Below are 19,179 nucleotides of genomic sequence, written 5' to 3'. Positions count from 1 at the left end.
TGTAGGTTGCAGTAGGTACTGGGAGATGAAGAACCTCGCACAGGATAGAGTAGCATGGAGAGCTGCATCAAACCAGTCTCTGGACTGAAGACCACAACAACAACAACAACAACAACAACAACAACTGTATCTTACTACAATATTCCTCGGATAAGTTGCCGGACTGTCTGAAGGTACCCGCATCTTACGAGCTAATCAGTAATAATAAATCAAATTGTAAACACGCCCTGTGACAATTCCAACAGAACATTAATGATGCTTACCTTGCCCTTCATTCTTGCTGACGATAAGTGTTTCGCAATTAATAATGCTCTCAACCGCGTTACGCCGTTTCGTGATCGGCTGTTGGACCACTGACCTATAACTGGCACTCGCAGGGACTGTCTTATTTCTGCAACCATTCACAACATGAAGAAGTTCGGCCTGTCCTGGACGGAGATTGCGCAGCAACAAGATCATTACATTAACACCGACGAAAAAAAATTCGCAACACCAAAAAATATCTAATGTAGACTAATGAAATTTTGGGAATGCATTTGTCTAGGTAACGTATTTAAGTCATTAACATTGCAAGATCACAGTTTGATGTAAGCACGAGATACGCCATCGCAAATGTGAAATGTTGGTACATTAATGAATGGTGTAACCGCCAGAATATTGAATGCAAGCACGGAAACGTGCGTGGATTGTCTTGTGAAGGTGCCAGATGTCAGCTGTTGAGATGGGATTCCATGCCTACTGCACGTGGTGGATCAATACACGGATGGGGTTAATGCTGTTTATCGATGACGCTGAAGTTGTGATCCGACAATGGCCCATACGTGCTCGACTGGAGACAGATCCGGTGATCGAGCAGTCCAAGGCAACATGTCGACACTCTGTAGAACATGTTCGGTTACAACAGCCGTATGTGGGCAGTCGTTGTCCTGTTGGAAAACACGCGCTAGAATGCTGTTCCTGAATGGCAGTACAACAAGTCGAATTACCAGACTGACGTAAAAATTTGCATTCACGAGAGTGATCCTGCTGTTAGACGAAATCGCACACCAGACCATGCCTCCAGGTGTAGGTCCAGTGTGTCTAGCACGCAGACTGGTTGGTTGGAGGTTGGAGGCCCTTAACGGGCCTCCTCCTAACCAACACAGGGCCATCACTGGCACCGAGGTAGAGCCAGCTTTCATCAGAAAACACACCAGACCTCTACCCTCGCCGCCAATGGCCTCTCGTTTGACGCCAGTGAAGCCGCAAATGGCAGTGGTTTGGGGTCAGTGGAGCATACGCTACAGGATGTCAGACTCGGAGCTGTCCTTGAAGTAACCGAGTTGTAAGTGTCCGTTGTGACGCTGTGCTGACAACTGCTGCTCAAATTACTGCTGTGGATGCAGTACGATGAGTCAGAGCCATATGCCGAACACGGTGGTCTTCCCTCTCGGTAGTGCCACGTCGCCATCTGGAACCCAGTCTTCTTGCGGCCGTATATTCTCGTGACCACAGCTGCCAGCAACCATGTGCAGTGACCACATTCATGCCAAGTCTTGCTGCAATATCGCAGAAGCAACATCCACCTTCTCGTAGCTCTATTATACGCCCTGAGTTGTTGATAACGGCGTCTTTATCGCCTTAAAGGCAATCTTAACCAACATCAACTCACTTCGTCTATTCTCAAACGTAACTAACTTTCACGGCCGTTACATCACGTATATACAGCAAATTTGATTTGCGTCCTCATAGTGACGCTACTAGCGCCACGCTTATGCTAGACTTCTTAAGTAATAGAACCCAGTACGTTGTCCTCGATGGTGAGTGTTCATAGGAGCTGAGGGTATCGTCTGGAGTGCCCCAGGGAAGTGTGATAGGTCCACTGTTGTTTTCTATCTACATAAATTATCTTTTGGATAGGGTGGATAGCAATGTGCGGCTGTTTGCTGATGATGCTGTGGTGTACGGGAAGATGTCGTTGAGTGACTGTAGGAGGATACAAGATGACTTGGACAGGATTTGTGATTGATGTAAAGAATGGCAGCTAACTCTAAATATAGATAATTGTAAATTAATGGAGATGAATAGGAAAAAGACTCCCGTAATGTTTGAATACTCCATTAGTAGTGTAGCGCTTGACACAGTCACTTCGATTAAATATTTGGGCGTAACATTGCAGAGCTATATGAAGTGTGACAAGCATGTAATGGCAGTTGTGGGGAAGGCGGATAGTCGTCTTCGGTTCATTGGAAGAAGTTTGGGGAGATGTGGTTCATCTGTAAAGGAGACCGCTTATAAAACACTAATACGACCTATTCTTGAGTACTGCTCGAGCGTTTGGGGTCACTATCAGGTCGGATTGAGGGAGGACATAGAAGCAATTCAGAGGCGGACTGCTAGATTTGTTACTGGAAGTTTTGATCATCACGCGAGTGTTACGGAAATGCTTCAGGAACTCGGATGGGAGTCCCTGGAGGAAAGGAGGCGTTCTCGCTACTGAGGAAATTTAGAGAACCAGCATTTGAGGCTGACTGCTGTACAATTTTACTGCCGCCAACTTATATTTCGCGGAAAGACCACAAAGATAAGAGAGATTAGGGCTCGTACAGAGGCATATAGGCAGTCATTTTTCCCTCGTTCTGTTTGGGAGTGGAACAGGGAGAGAAGATGCTAGTTGTGGTACGAGGTACCCTCCGCCACGCGCCGTATGGTGGATTGCGGAGTATGTATGTAGATGTAGATAGAATAGAATAGACATAATCTTTCAGATGTAGAAACACGCCCGCTAACCTTCGTTTATGTTGCACAACTTCTTCTTTGTGCTGTGACTGTTTTCCGTCAGTGTACTTCGTAGTTCATCGGTCCCGCTCTTCACACGTGTCATGTAACTTTTTTTGCGGCATCGCTTGCTTAGGAAGTGCCCGTTGCCTGTGCTGGCAGGCCTGGCTTCGAAGTATTGCCGGCAGGGAGTCCCCAGGTCAGAGCACGAACCGTCGCCGGCAGTCGGGCCCTGAAGAAGCCCGCCAAGAGCCGGAACGGCTTCCCCACTTCCGTGTTTGCAGCTGCCGTGCTGAGAAAGCCAACGGCAGTTACCGCCCTGCTCTTACATCTACCTGCTGTTCGTAATACACTACAAAGACTTCTGTCCTACGCTAGTGCGGTGAAGTTTTTACGAAGTGATAGACTCTGCCACTCCGCGGTAGCATTTTCAGTCCAGAACTGCAAACGAAAGCGCAGTGACACAAGGGAAACGTCGTAAAATGTGCAATTTATGCTACCTGTCACCGAAAGTGATGCAAATATAGGTTTCTATTTTGGTTCTAACACAGTTACATTGCAAGTATAAAATCGGTATTTCCCTATACAGGGTGTATGGGCACTTGAGGAACAAACGGATGGCGGTCAGGCATTACGTCACGGAGAACACTTTTTGTGACGATACAGTTCTCCATAGTCGTTTAATGAACAAAGTAAGAGCATATGGACTATTAGACCAGTTGTGTGATTGGATTGAAGAGTTCCTAGATAACAGACGCAGCATGTCATTCTCAATGGAAGGAAGTCTTCCGAAGTAAGAGTGATTTCAGGTGCGCCGCAGGGGAGTGTTGTAGGACCGTTGCTATTCACAGTGTACATAAATGACCTTGTGGATAACATCGGAAGTTCACTGAGGCTTTTTGCGGATGATGCTGTGGTATATCGAGAGGTTGTAACAATGGAAAATTGTACTGAAATGCAGGAGGATCTGCAACGAATTGACGCATGGTGCAGGGAATGGCAATTGAATCTCAATGTAGACAAGTGTAATGTGCTGCGAATACATAGAAAGAAAGATCCTTTATCATTTAGCAACTGGAAGCAGTTAATTTCATAAATTATCTGGGAGTAGGCATTAGGAGTGATTTAAAATGGAATGATCACATAAAGTTGATCGTTGGTAAAGCAGATGCCAGACTGAGATTCATTGGAAGAATCCTAATGAAATGCAATCCGAAAACAAAGGAAGTAGGTTACAGTACGCTTGTTCGCCCACTGCTTGAGTACTGCTCAGCAGTGTGGGATCCGTACCAGATAGGGTTGATAGAGGAGATAGAGAAGATCCAACGGAGAGCAGCGCCTTCGTTACGGGATCATTTAGTAATCGCGAAAGCGTCACGGAGATGATAGATAAACTCCAGTGGAAGACTCTGCAGGAGAGACGCTCAGTAGCTCGGTACCGGCTTTTGTTAAAGTTTCGAGAATATACCTTCACCGAAGAGTCAAGCAGTATATTGCTCTCTCCTACGTATATCTCGCGAAGAGACCGTGAGGATAAAATCAGAGAGATTAGGGCCCACACAGAGGCATACCGACAACCTTTCTTTCCACGAACAATACGAGACTGGAATAGAAGGGAGAACCGATAGAGGTACTCAAAGTACCCTCCGCCACACAGCGTCAGGTGGCTTGAGGAGTATGGATGTAGATGTGGATGATACTCCGTGGGGTCGCTAGGTGTCTTTTATAACTGGTTGTGGCCCTTAGAGGTTGCAGGAAGTAGGCACCCTGCGGCGTGAGTGTGCTTCTCGTGAAAGCGCGTCGACAATGCAAAATTAAAGTTTCCGATTCGCTTCTAAAATATCTTTCTCCACTTAGAGACATTTCTTCGTAATGTTTTCTTGTTCAAAACCAATGTTATAAATTTACTGGGGTAGGTAGTTTGGACATGCAGCACTCTTGGTTGGTAGACCCTGGTAATTCGATGGAATGTGTCGTCCCAGGGCCGACGAATTTAATAAAAAGACACGTAGTGTCGGGGGACGACTCAGCGAAGATTCCGTCTCTAACAAACGTTGTTCTGCATGACGTGATCTAAGACCACTTGAAGTTTGATGCAAAGAATTTGAAGCACTCAATATGAAGGGTATTTTAAAAATACTTTTACAAACTTTGGGGACAGGTTCCTTATAATTGATTTGTAAATGAAACTGCCTTTTCCTGCTGCTAGTTACTTTATTTATACCATACGCGTTTCGTCTTCTCCTGTTCTAAACATCATCAGTGGGATCCATAACGATACAGTTTTGTTAGTTTTAGTTCACTTCGGAATTTTTTTGTAAAAAAATGTAATTAACGATTTGCTGATCTGCGTTTCCTCACATCTGGTCCGGAGGTCTCACTACCACTTTTATCATTGCTGTATAATCACATCTTTGTGTTCTCGCCTTCCACACACTGTTCACCATGTTTCTCACTCTTTTTTTGTGGTGTACTATTGTTCTTTTGTCACTCGATGCAACTATTTCCTCGTACACCGTTTTTCACAACATAAATATTGCGACTCCATTACGTGTTTCATCTTCTTTGGTGTGTTTACCTATTTGTTGCCAACCTAACGAAGTATATGTTCGAGACTAACTTCTGTTTATGATGTGTATGAGAGAGAGAGAGAGAGAGAGAGAGAGGGAGGGATAGAGCCGACGAGGTTTTTTTTGGGGGGGGGGGGGGGGGGAGGAGTGTTAGCGAATGGTTGAAAACTTTGGTGACAGCTGATTTGACTTTTCATTTCAGTTTCTGTGGAGGGGTTCCTTACACTAAAACAAAAAAAAAAGTGTGAAGTAAACATGTGCCCTTCAGTGCTTACCTTGAGAGATACGAGCAGTTCTTCATCTTCATTACTGTGAAACTCGTACCTTCTACTCAACAAATACTCATAGCTCTTAAGGTACGCATTTTGGAACCCATGTTCAGAGACATGTTTTCTTTTATTGGTGTAAGAAATCTGTCCCCCAAAGTTCGTGAAAGTACACTCCTGAAAATGGAAAAAAGAACACATTGACACCGGTTTGTCAGACCCACCATACTTGCTCCGGACACTGCGAGAGGGCTGTACAAGCAATGATCACACGCACGGCACAGCGGACACACCAGGAACCGCGGTGTTGGCCGTCGAATGGCGCTAGCTGCGCAGCATTTGTGCACCGCCGCCGTCAGTGTCAGCCAGTTTGCGTGGCATACGGAGCTCCATCGCAGTCTTTAACACTGGTAGCATGCCGCGACAGCGTGGACGTGAACCGTATGTACATCGATGTTGTCGCCAGTGGTCAGCGGAAGGTGCACGTGCCCGTCGACCTGGGACCGGACCGCAGCGACGCACGGATGCACGCCAAGACCATAGGATCCTACGCAGTGCCGTAGGGGACCGCACCACCACTTCCCAGCAAATTAGGGACACTGTTGCTCCTGGGGTATCGGCGAGGACCATTCGCAACCGTCTCCATGAAGCTGGGCTACGGTCCCGCACACCGTTAGGCCGTCTTCCGCTCACGCCCCAACATCGTGCAGCCCGCCTCCAGTGGTGTCGCGACAGGCGTGAATGGAGGGACGAATGGAGACGTGTCGTCTTCAGCGATGAGAGTCGCTTCTGCCTTGGTGCCAATGATGGTCGTATGCGTGTTTGGCGCCATGCAGGTGAGCGCCACAATCAGGACTGCATACGACCGAGGCACACAGGGCCAACACCCGGCATCATGGTGTGGGGAGCGATCTCCTACACTGGCCGTACACCACTGGTGATCGTCGAGGGGACACTGAATAGTGCACGGTACATCCAAACCGTCATCGAACCCATCGTTCTACCATTCCTAGACCGGCAAGGGAACTTGCTGTTCCAACAGGACAATGCACGTCCGCATGTATCCCGTGCCACCCAACGTGCTCTAGAAGGTGTAAGTCAACTACCCTGGCCAGCAAGATCTCCGGATCTGTCCCCCATTGAGCATGTTTGGGACTGGATGAAGCGTCGTCTCACGCGGTCTGCACGTCCAGCACGAACGCTGGTCCAACTGAGGCGCCAGGTGGAAATGGCATGGCAAGCCGTTCCACAGGACTACATCCAGCATCTCTACGATCGTCTCCATGGGAGAATAGCAGCCTGCATTGCTGCGAAAGGTGGATATACACTGTACTAGTGCCAACATTGTGCATGCTCTGTTGCCTGTGTCTATGTGCCTGTGGTTCTGTCAGTGTGATCATGTGATGTATCTGACCCCAGGAATGTGTCAATAAAGTTTCCCCTTCCTGGGACAATGAATTCACGGTGTTCTTATTTCAATTTCCAGGAGTGTATTTCTGTAACACCCTGTATGAACAGGCTGATTCAGCTGCCCCTTCCACACGGTTTTATGCAACCCGGACGGCCTTAGAATATCACGTGCAAGATTTTCATATTCTCTCGCTCGTTACCCCCAAACTGTTAGTGCTACAGAAAAAATGAATTGGACATTTTTTTAGAAAATTTAATATACTCAAATTTTGTACTGGGATATGTTTTCGCTAGGAGACACAGTTTTCTCGTTATTCAAGAAAAACGCGTTTGAAGGTCGCTTTTATACCTCAGTACAAAATTTACCTGCATTTAATTTCCTACAGAAATGTCCTATTTTTTTTTTTCTGTAGGACTAATAGTTTGGGCGCAGCTAGCGAGAGCATAGAAAAATCTTGCGCATGATATTTGAAGGCATTGCGGGTTGCATAAAACCCAGTGGTAGGGCAGCCGAATCATCCCTTGCTCTGCAAGCCACTGACTAGAGCATTGCCCGCATTACTTCGAAACAAAATTTAGCGATATTCTCTCCCATTCCTTTAGCCATCCTCATGTGCCTCTGTACAGACCCTAATATGTCTCATGTTAGTCTCATTATTTTTGTGCGAGATAAACGCTGTTGGCGGCGGATTAGTTGATCCTCTGTGCTTACATTTATTTGTCGTTTTATGAACGCCTGGTGTATTTCGTGGCATATAATCATATGCACTATTTTTCACACTTTCTCCTGCTTCACTGTTACCTTTTTGAATGTCCAACGGCGCCACACGCATCGAGTGAAGTCATGCATTGGACGCCAGTCATTTGTTCACCGTGCTGTTTTTGCCCGCACTGCTTTACTCAAAGCAGTTCACGTGAAAGATGTATCAGTTGCGAGATATCTCTCCACAACCTGTACACGCCATACTATAACGAACGACAGCTTCTCTATCCGATATTTAGAAAAGACGTCAGAAAGAGCAAGCAAGAGTCGGTCGTACAAAACTTCATTCAACAGAAACATATGCTAAACAAATAGTACCAGATTAGCTGGTTCTTTTGGCCGTTATGAATTCATTCCTTATTAGCTCAACAGATTTAACTGACGAATTATCACTTAGAATGCTGCTTTGCGTTTTAACTGACAGTGGTTCGCGTGGTGTTCGAGTGCCGATCCCGCATACGATGTTGAGAAGAACTGTTCACCTTACGTTTTTATTGTCACTACCTTGCAGTGAACTAGCGAGCGCTGGAGGGTTTATGTTTTGGAGAACTACGGTGGCAAAGCCCTCCTTCCAGTGTGGCTAACCTCCTGCCAGTCCTCGCGACAGGATGGCTATTTGCTGTGGAAGGTGACTGGATAACTCCCGATTATTATCAAATCCAAGCAGTCGTTATAATGATCTTACTGATACGGAATACTGAACGGTTAGAAAAGAAGATCACCTTGTACAAATTTTAGTATGCCAGTCAGCTACATCTACGCACACGCTGTGCAACAGTACGCGGCAGAAGAGTGCCACGTGCAAGTGTTTAAGCACATTGTGTCTTGTTTCCTTCGTGTATGCTTGGGTAATCGCCAACTTATCTTAATCTCAATGATCCGTTCGTGAGATACAGTACGAAGGCCGTACAATAATCAGTCTTCTTCAAATACCGGTTGTCAAAATGTATGCAAAATCTTGGACTTTCTTTGAAGAATCACCGTTTAAGTTCAGCTGAGCAACTACTTTTGACTCCGACTATTGTCGCTGTCTGTTGTCAAATGGTTCAAATGGCTCTAGGCACTATGGGACTTAACATGTGAGGTCATCAGTCCCCTAGGCTTAGAACTACTTAAACCTAACTAACCTAAGGACATCACACACATCGATGTCCGAGGCAGGAGTCGGACCTGCGACAGTAGCAGCAGCGCGTTTCCGGACTGAAGCGCCTAGAAACACTCGGCCACAGCGTCCGGCTGTCTGTTGTCATGCCTACTCGATAAAGTCTACGGACGATGGAACACAGCTGTTGAATGGATTGTAGCAGAGTTTTGTATGCAGTTTCATATCATTCAGTGGAGTAGTTGAAATTATGTCGAAGTAGTTGTGTATTTCCTTACGATCAACTAGTGACGTCTTTTCCTATAAACTGCAGCATAGTCCGCGAACAGTGTGATTGCTGCTAATCCTGCCTGGTAAATCGTTTGTATACATGGCGTTTGTTTTAACTTCGAAAAACTAAATGTCTCGAAAAATACACATCGTATGAAAAAAATGTTCCAGATGGAAAGTTTATATTTTCAAAGGGGACATCTGTCTGTTCTATAACCCCCCCGCCCCCTTTTTGTAAATGCAGATTCGCATTCTACGGTAGAAAATACCTAGGGTTTGTCCGAAAGATTTCTTTTTCCATTCGTGGTAGATGCCGCTTTAATTAACGCGAGAATTACGGCAGTTGGACGGAAGAGCCACGGAAATCATCAGCCTGATGGTGATATACCATGGGAATAACCGAAATCAAGCATTCTGATGGTGTGGGGATTCACCGAAATAAATCCCGAAGGGAAGAGGAAACTACATTACGTTAAATGTAGCTGATTAGCAAACTTTTAAATGTCTAAGTAAAAGCTCTAATGTGCAGTCAAATTTGCAAAAATAAATTAAATTTTTAATAATAATGTCAACTGTTAAGAGTCAAATGAGTCGCTTCTTAATTATTGCAACAACCGGAAAAACTGGATGTTGCCGAATACAGCGTCATCTACCACCAATGGAAAATAATATTTTGAGTAATCTCTAGGTATTTTTTTGGCTTAGAATACGAATCTGCTATAAAAATGGAGAGTTACAATTTGAAAACAGGAAGTTGGTTCCCATGGGGGAGGGGGTGGGAGGGGGGGTGGACGGGGTAGGAGGTCGCCAGTTTCACCACAGACAAATAACCCCCTTGCAGATATTAACTTTCCAGCTGGAACACGTTTTTCATACGAAGAGTGTTTCTCGAGATATTTATTTGTTAAACATCCTTTGAGTTAGGAAGGAAGGAACAAAGGAAGAAGAGGCAGGAAGATTAGCGTTCAACCTTTGTCGCCGTTAAGGGCATTAGGCCAGAGCACAAGCTCGGACAGGGCAAGAAACCACCCCAGCATTCGTCTTTATCAGTTTTAGGGAAAATCTAGAATTCGTCTTTATCAGGCTTAGGGAAAATCTAGATGTGGATGCTCGTACGGGGATTTGACACCAGCTGTGAACCGAATGCCTCAAACACTGCGCAACGCAGCTAAGTGTCTACTGAGAAGGAAAGTTTTCGCGCATCGGTTAGTTCTTGCCGCATTAAGATGTGAAATAAACGCAACCCAAGAGTTGCTGGAGTCTTGTGTATGACACAGAACTCGCAGTAGAGAACAAAAATAGCGGTGAGACAACCCGCCGGATTCTCAGACGGTGAGAACCGGATAGTAGGCAGGCGTCGGCGTGCGCTGAGTAATGCCGTGTCGTGTCGTGGGTTGTTGATGATGCCGCCACGCAGTGACGTCACGGGAGCGCTGCGTCCTGGAATAGCGATGGCCCGCCATGTCATTCCCACGGGCGCCCTCTGCCCTACCTCCCGCCGTTTCGCCGTAATTCCGCCTACGATGCGCGATAATCTTCACCTGTACCGTAAACAGTGAAACTCGGCCTGTTGCGCTTACAGGGTGATTCAGGAGCATGCCTCCAGGGTGATAGTATTAATGAATCTGAACACAAAACGTCGTATGAATCGCGGGGTAGCCGCGCGGTCTATGGCGTCTTGTCACGGTCCGCGCGGCTCCCCCCGTCGGAGGTTCGAGTCCTCCCTCGGGCATGAGTGTGTGTGTTGTCCTTAGCGTAAGTTTAAGTTGGATTAAGTAGTGCGTAAGCTTAGGGACCGATGATCTCAACACTTTGGTCCCATAAGCTCGTACCACAAATTTCCAGTTTTCCGTCGTATGAATGTATGCCATGTTCTTAACAGTTTCTGAGGAAAATAATAAAATAATGGGGAACATGACAAACGCAAGTGATGGAAAATGAAATATTGTGTTCAAAATGGTTGAAATGGCTCTGAGCACTATGGGACTTAACTGCTGAGGTCATCAGCCTTCTAGAACTTAGAACTACTTAAAACTAACTAACCTAAGGACATCACACTCATGCATGCCCGAGGCAGGATTCGAATCAGCGACCGTAGCGGTCGCGCGGTTCGAGACTGTAGCCCCTAGAACCGCTCGACTACACCGGCCGGCTGAAACATTGCGATCTAATGCTTTTTTAAGGTGTGTACATTGACAGGTGATCAAAAAGTCGACCGTCAACAGTAACCCATTTTCCAGCTCTTTTAGATAGCCGCTGTGTTACTGATTCGAGGTCTTTCGTTCGGTCCTTTACTTGAGTTCACACATGTAAAACACGAGCGACAAGTTCCTCCATTATGTCCACTCTGCGCTTGTAGACTTCGCTCTTAAGCCAACCCCTTAAACACTAATCTAATGGAGTGAGATCGGCGACCGATGCATGGCCCAGAACACATTTCAGTGACGTATGTACTGTGTCACTGGCCTTACGGAATGTGCAGGAGCTCCGTCGTGCTCTAAGTACGTACGACATCGTGTTTACAAAGGAATATTCTCCAGGTATTCTCCTTACACATTTTGAGGGAAATCAAGATACCGTACTCAACTGGTACGGTTATCTGAAACAATTCCGCACCACCCGTTCACTGAGTAACGAAGGTGAAAATTTGTTTCCACAGTGTCGTGGACATTTTCATATCCCCTCACTGGAGGGTTGCGCCTGTTAATTGATGCCGTTGCGGGTAAATGTTGACTCATAAGTGAACAGAATACGTGGAATACAGCGTTCATTGCCAATGGTCCATTCACAGAATTCTTTTCTTTGCAAAAACAGACATAATGTCTGATGGTATAACCGCAATCAGTAGTTTTACAATGTTACTTATAATCCGTATTGATTGCCAAAATGTTTATTCACATGACCGGTTTCGGTTCCTCTAGAACCATCTTCAGATCTGCAATTTCCGTTACAGGAGTAACCCGTCCACACACAGCAACCTTCACATGCTGCATCTCATTGATGTGACGCAGCATGTGAAGGTTGCTCCTGTAACCGAACTTTCAGATCTGAAGATGGTTCTAGAGGAACCGAAACCGGTCATGTGAGTAAACATTTTGGCAATCAAGACGGATCACAACTGAGACGTGAGGTAAACAATGTGTACACTCGCACGACTCGTTGCTCCACCGTGCACAAGTGTAGTGCGCATTGAACTGGTCATTAAAATACACTGTGTAGCCTGATGATGTCGGTTTGGTTGTATTCGCATGTCAGTGCTGGTGAAGAAGGACATGCGACTGACTGAGTAACAAACAGCTATATGGGGATACTGTTAAAGAAAGGGGCATAAGTTCATTCGAAGCCTTTTTATTCAGATTCATCAATATTGTCACCCCTCAAAACATGTACCTTTTGACCTGATTCACCGTGTATAGTGACGGCGTGGAAACCATTGCATCTTATACTCTGCAAAGCAGTGTGAAGTGCATATCAGAGGTAAGCCTTGTATTACCGCTGCTTCCCGTTCCATTAGGGATTTGAACGCTTTATTTTCCATGTTACGATCTCAGTTTCTACAGCTGTTCAACACATTAATCACATACTTCTCAGCGAAGCCTCATCCGTGAAAGCACATTAGCACTCAAGTGAGAGTTGAAATATTATTGGATGAACCATTTTGAGAAGTGAACCCGTGCAGGAAAATCAGTTGGTGACAGCGGCGGCACACGCTGCACGTGGTACGGACACACTAGGTTTTCATGTGGCATTCTCCAGTCTGTCCCGTGGTCGTCAGCGTAACTTGTTGGAAAGAACTGTCTTACAGTGACTCCAGTGTTGTCGTCAACTGCATGAAGAAGTGCCTCCTCCAACTGAGGTGTCCTAGTCCTTCTAGGTCTCCCACAGTCTAGAGTAGCAGACTCAAACTTCATTTGGTCTTAAGATGACGATCAGTTGCCTCAAACGGTCTCGTCTCGGGGCACCGTCGTACTGGAAGTTTCTCGTGATAGAAACTTTGAGCGCGACGGCCATTAGCACCTGATAATCCGTACAACAAATGTCCATTGCCGAACCCGTATGTGAGTGCACCTCCATTGCACTGTACCGGAAAGCAAGTCCGTGATCAGCTTGTTGACACAACGTGCTCTATGCTAGTAGAGCAATGAATTTAGCCGCATGTCTACACAATGAAACGAGTCACATGAGAACAATGGAAAAAGAAACACTGGCGGCGAACCTAAGAATTACAACTTGATGTGCTGTACTAACCAAACATCACCAAGAAAATAGTTCGAACATTCCATGTATAAGCGACAGTCACATGAAAACCGAGCACCCGCACCCAGCAAGGCAGCGCAGTGGTCAGCACACTGGACTCACTTTCGGGAGGACGAGGCTCAATCTCGCGTGCGGCCATTCTGATTCAGCTTTTCCGCGATTTCCCTAAATTGCTTAAGGCAAATTTCAGGCTATTTCCTGCGCTTGTGCTCCCGTCTCTGATGACCTCGTTGCCGACGGGACGTTAAACACTAGTGTCCTCCTCCTTCTTTGAAAACCCGCCGCAACTGGACCATGGAACGGTTCCATTGAAATGTAATCACCACATCTGTTTAGACATTTGTCCCACTGGGTGACGGGACGATCAGTTCCGTAGGACGCGGTCGGTCCCTGACGTATCTACAGCTGCACCTCGTCCGACTGAAACCGACGTCCACGCATGTCTTTCTTCAGGCTTCCAAAGATGTGTAAATCACACGGCAAAAGGTCCGGGCTGTACGGAGGATGTTACAGTGTTTCCCACTCAATCGCAGAAGCATCGCGTTTGTCCGATTGGCGGTTGGCAGAGTGGGGGCAACAGGATGCTTCCTCTGCTCATCGAGTTCCTCGAACGTGGAACCACCATCCACATCTACATTGTACTCCGCAAGTCACCTAATGGTGTCTGGCGGAGAGTATTTTCGATACCACTGTCTGAGCACTCCAACACTGTTCCACTCGCGAATAGTGCGTGGGAAGAATGATTGTCGGTAAGCCTCTACTTCTCGAATTTTCTCCTCGTGTACAATACGCGAGATGTATGTGGAGGGAAGCAGTATGTTGTCCGACTCCTGAAAAGCGTCAATAGTAACTCTCTCCGCGCTGCACAACGCCTCTCTTGTAATATCTGTCAGTGGAGTTGGTTTAGCTTCCCCGTAAAGCTCTCTCGCCAGCTAAACAATCCTGTGACGAAATGCGCTGCTCTTCTTTGGATCTTCTCTATCTCCACTGTCAGTCCTATCTGGTAGGGATCCCAGATAGATGAACAATACTCAAGAATCGGGCGAACAAGCGCCTTATAAGCCTCTTCTTTCATGGATTAGTTACATTTCCATAAGATTCTTCCGTTGAATGTGAGCAGCTCTTTGGAGACACTTTGCAGAAACTGCGACGCCCCATAGAGACAAAGTGCCCAGGAATCATGCAAAGCGCACGCCTGCCAGTCGGACGAGGGCTACGCTTCAACGATATGGTTGGAGAAAACTGCAGCAGCCTCCGTACAGGTCGGATCTTTCACCGTGTGATTTTAACATCATTGGTAACCTGAAGAAAGACATGTGTGGACATCGTTTTCCGTGGAAGTGCAAGAGTGGGTAGGTTATGAATCCGCCAGAAACCGACCTCGTTCTGCGAAACAGGAACTGATCGTCTCGCCTCCCAGTGAGATAAGTGTGTTAACGTGTGTGGTGATTACTTCTGAATGGAACCATTCCACGGTCCCATTGTGGCGGGTGTTCAGTTTTTATGTGACTGCCTCTCGTCAACAACCGTTTCATATAATGCTGGTACACTTTTGTTTCTATGTGTTGCACGATAAATGTGATCATAAAGAGAAGTGGGAAATGTGCTCAAACGTGGAAATAAGCGTTTCCGGACCCAGGAATATTTCTTGAAAATTTGACCGTAGCTTTGGGTTACATCCTGCGTAGCTCGTTGGGCAGCAATTTGTCCACGCCATTTTGGCCTACACACAGCGCTGCCTGCAGGTCGAGCGAGACGGTGGGTGCTTGCGTCATCTTGAGTGGCGGGACGCGGGAGAAGAGTGTTTTGGGATGCGAGGGCGTGCTGTTTCCGGGACCGTGTCGGAAGGTGGCGGGTGGGGGTGCTGGCGAGGTGGCGACTGCCCCAACCCCCCAAGCGCAGCGCCTCGCCGTATCGTCAATTAGCCGGTGACAAGACAATGTGCTGTACGGTCCCGGCAAACTTCGTTAGCAGCCGCGTTAATTAGTTTCCTCCGACGGCGCTAGCCGGCGTGGCGCTGCCTGCCTGCCGGGGCGCGCGTGTTCTCAAAAAATAATTACGCGTTAATTAATCTTTCCATTTCATCCGGTCGCACCCCCTCACACAAAAACAGCACAACAGCCGGCGATGGCGATGGCGCCCTGTCGTTCTCTCCTCCCCCCTCTCCTCCTCCTCCTCCCCTCTCTTCTATTACTGGGCGTAATTAACATTCGCAACACGGGGGTGAGGTTCGGGGGTTGGCACTACTGCTCCCTGAGAGGCTCGCTGAAAAGGTGGCGGGGGGGGGGGGGGGCAGACATCGAGGGGAGGGGACCGGAAGAGTGGTGGGGCGAGAGCAGCGACGGAGGAACGGAGATCAGGCGAGGGGGAGGCAAAAAACCTGAAATATTCCGCTTAAATTGGAATCCCCGCCCGGCGCAGTGAATGGGTGATAAAAGGGGCGGACAGACGATGGGGCTAATTTCTGGCTGGGGGCCTGGAGGCGGGGGCGCGCCATTTCGCGGCGCGGACGGCGCTTTTGCCTGTCACGGAGCCGCTCTGGAATCTCGAGGACTCGCAAAGTGTCCAAAATGTTACCTTACGATCCTACGTGCGATTTGAAGAACCCACGTAAATTTTCTGGACGTCATCATCTCAAAAAATGGCCGTCCACAAGCAATGAATTCGCTGGCGTCATTGGTTGGTCTTCGAGCCAGTCGACGACTAAAGATCAGCTGTTGTAACCGAAAAACATCTGACGCACAGTCAGCCGTCAGTGATGTGAATTGTTTCATTAATCAATAGACGAAACAATGCCGGTAGAGTTACAGCTACATCTAGAAGCTATATCTGCATCTACAGCTACATCTATACTCGGCAAGTTACTTTGCGTTGTGTGGCCGAGGGTACTTCGTGCACCGCTGTTACTTCCCCCCTTCCCTGTTTGAGTCGCACCGAGCGAGGTGGTGCAGTGGCTAGCACACTGGACTCGCATTCGGGAGGACGACGGTTCAAACCCGCGTCCAGCCATCCTGATTTAGGTTTCCCGTGATTTCCCTAAATCGCTAAAGGCAAATGCCGCGATGATTCCGCTGAAAGGGCTCGGCCCGCTTCCTTCTCCAACCCTCCCTAATCCGGTGACCTCGCTCTTTGTCCCTTCCCCCAAATCAACTGACCCAAATTGTTTGGATGCCAAACGTGTGCGGGAAAAAGATTGCCCGAAATCTCCGTGCGGGCTCGAGTGTCTCTGATTTTATCTTTGTGGCCTTTCGCTTGATACACATTCTACCAATCCTATCTGGTACGAATCCCATACTGACGAGCAATATTCAAGTACTGCCCGGACGAGGGTTTGCAAACTATTGTTCTGCAATCCTGTAATCATACAGTAATTGGTCTCTCTGTCTATGTATTCGCAATACTTTGTATGTGTTTGTGTTGAGGGTCAACTGACACTCACGGTGCGATGAGTCGATCCTGTGCAGGTCTCCTGCTTTTCGCTGCAGTTTCCAAGCGTCACGACCTCCCTGTATAGCATCATCCGCGAAAAGCCTCATGAAAGTTCTGCTGCTGTGTACTATGTCATTTGTACATATTGTGAAAAGTAATGGAGACATAACATCCTCTGGGGTAGCGCCCGACGTTACTTTTGCGTCTGAAGACTTCTCTCCACTGAGAATGTCATTCGGTGTTCTGTTTGCTAGAAGTACTTCAGTCCAATGACACAGTTGGTGTAATGATCCGGACGCTTGTTCAAATGGCTCTGAGCACTATGGGACAACATCTGAGGTCATCAGTCCTCTAGAACTTAGAACTACTTAAACCTAACTAACCTAAGGACGTCACACACATCCATGCCCGAGGCAGGATTCGAACGTGCGAAGGTAGCGGTCGCGCGGTTCCAGACTGAAGCGCCTAGAACCGCTCGGCCACAACGGCCGGCCCTGACGCTTGTATTTTGTTTCTTAGGCGACAGTGCGGAACAGTATCGAATGCCATGGCAGACAAGCAACATCGCGGGCGCCTGTATCTACCGCCTTATGGGTCTCGTGGACTAACTGAGTGGACTGGCTTTCACACGATCGTTGTTTTCCGAACCCACGTGGATTACTACGGAGGAGATTTTCGTACTATAGAAATGTCATAATATTGTGTCATGAGGTCATGTTATTGTGTGCAGAGGAAGTGTGGTTGGAATTACCGTTCGGCCACATTGAGTTGATTTGTCCAGTGTTGTTGTTGTTCTGTTCTTCGGTCCTAACACCCCTTTAATGCGCCTCTCCTCTAGGTCCAATGCATGCCTCTTCATCTCTGCACGATTGCTGCAGCCTACTGCGCTCGAGTCTCGGTTTTCCTCTGCAGTTTTCACTCCCCACACTTCAAAATGGTTCAAATGGCTCTGAGCACTATGAGACTGAACTTCTGAGGTCATCAGTCCTCTAGAACTTAGAACTACTTAAACCTAACTAACCTAAGGACGTCACACACATCCGTGCCCGAGGCAGGATTCGAACCTGCGACCGTAGCGGTTGCGCGGTTCCAGACTGTAGCGCCTAGAGCCGCTCGGCCACTCCGGCCGACCCCCACACTTCCCGCCGTTTCCAAATTAAGTATTCCTTGATGCGTCGGATTATTTCCTATTAGCCCATCCCTTCTTTTAGCCGAGTTCAGCATTTTGCTCCCCGATTCGATTCAGTATCTCTCCATTAGGTACTCCATCTACTCATCTAACCCTTCGCATTATTATGTAGCACCCATTTCAGAAACTTCTGTTCTTAGCACCCATTTCAGAAACTTCTGTTCTCTTCTCGTCTCTACATTTAGCTTCACTAAATTCTTAGCTCGCTCATGTCGACGGGTAACATACGAAATACAAGGTAAATGAATCTGAGGAGTGACCAACATCATAAGGTGAGAATAGGACAAGACTCTTTGAAATAATTTAAAGATATACAAAAAATAGACTGAAGTGTGAGGAAGTCGTTTCTGAAAGAATTTGTGTGGAGTGTGGCCGAGTATGGAAGTGAAACGCGGACGATAAACAGTTCAGACAAGAAGGGAGTAGAAGCTTTGGAAATGTGATGCTACAGAAGAACGCTGAAGATTAGATGGGTAGGTCGCGTAACTAATAAGGAGGTACTGAATAGAATTGGGGAGACAAGGCATTTGTGGCACAACCTGACTAGCAGAAGGGATCAGTTCATAGAACACAATCTGAGGCATCAAGGGATCACCAGTTTAGTACTGGAGGGAAGCGTGGAGGGTAAAAATGGAAGAGACGGAGACCAAGAGTTGAATACAGTAAGCAGATTCAGGAGGATGCAAATTGCAGTAGTTACTCGGAGATGAAGAGGCTTGCACAGGAAAGAGTAGCGTGGAGAGCTGCGTGCAACCAATCTTGGGCCTGAAGACCATAACAACAATTACAAAAAAATTGTCACTTCACTGGTGTAGTGACTTATATTAAATTCTGGTCATGGTATCTTTGATGAGGTAGAGGGGGTTGGGTTGGTTTGGGGAAGGAGACCAGACAGCGAGGTCATCGGTCTCAACGGATTAGGGAAGGACGGGGAAGGAAGTCGGCCGTGCCCTGTCGAAGGAACCATCCCGGGATTTGCCTGGAGCGATTTAAGGAAATCACGGAAAACCTGAATCAGATTGGCCGGACGCAGATTTGAACCGTGGTCCTCCCGAATGCGAAGGGCGGACACACCGTTTATTGTCCACTATAGCTATCGGGATACTTTTGATCAAATTTCGTACGTTCCTGGTTCAGCAAACACATAGGCATCCTATAGCCTCTTG

The 19,179-nt window shown here is 47.2% G+C and overlaps 1 protein-coding gene across 1 annotated transcript in view; it reads left to right on the top strand.

Annotated features, from left to right (window-relative positions):
- LOC124595623 (cysteine-rich protein 1-like) overlaps positions 1–19,179 on the top strand; it is a 135,078-nt gene that overhangs the window by 39,321 nt on the left and 76,578 nt on the right. The gene's annotated exons all lie outside the window — the stretch shown is intronic.

Source organism: Schistocerca americana, chromosome 2 (genome assembly GCF_021461395.2).
Source record: "Schistocerca americana isolate TAMUIC-IGC-003095 chromosome 2, iqSchAmer2.1, whole genome shotgun sequence".
NCBI classification, from domain to species: domain Eukaryota; kingdom Metazoa; phylum Arthropoda; class Insecta; order Orthoptera; family Acrididae; genus Schistocerca; species Schistocerca americana.
The sequence above is the reverse complement of the archived record's forward strand: the minus strand, read 5'-3'. Positions and strand labels throughout refer to the sequence as shown.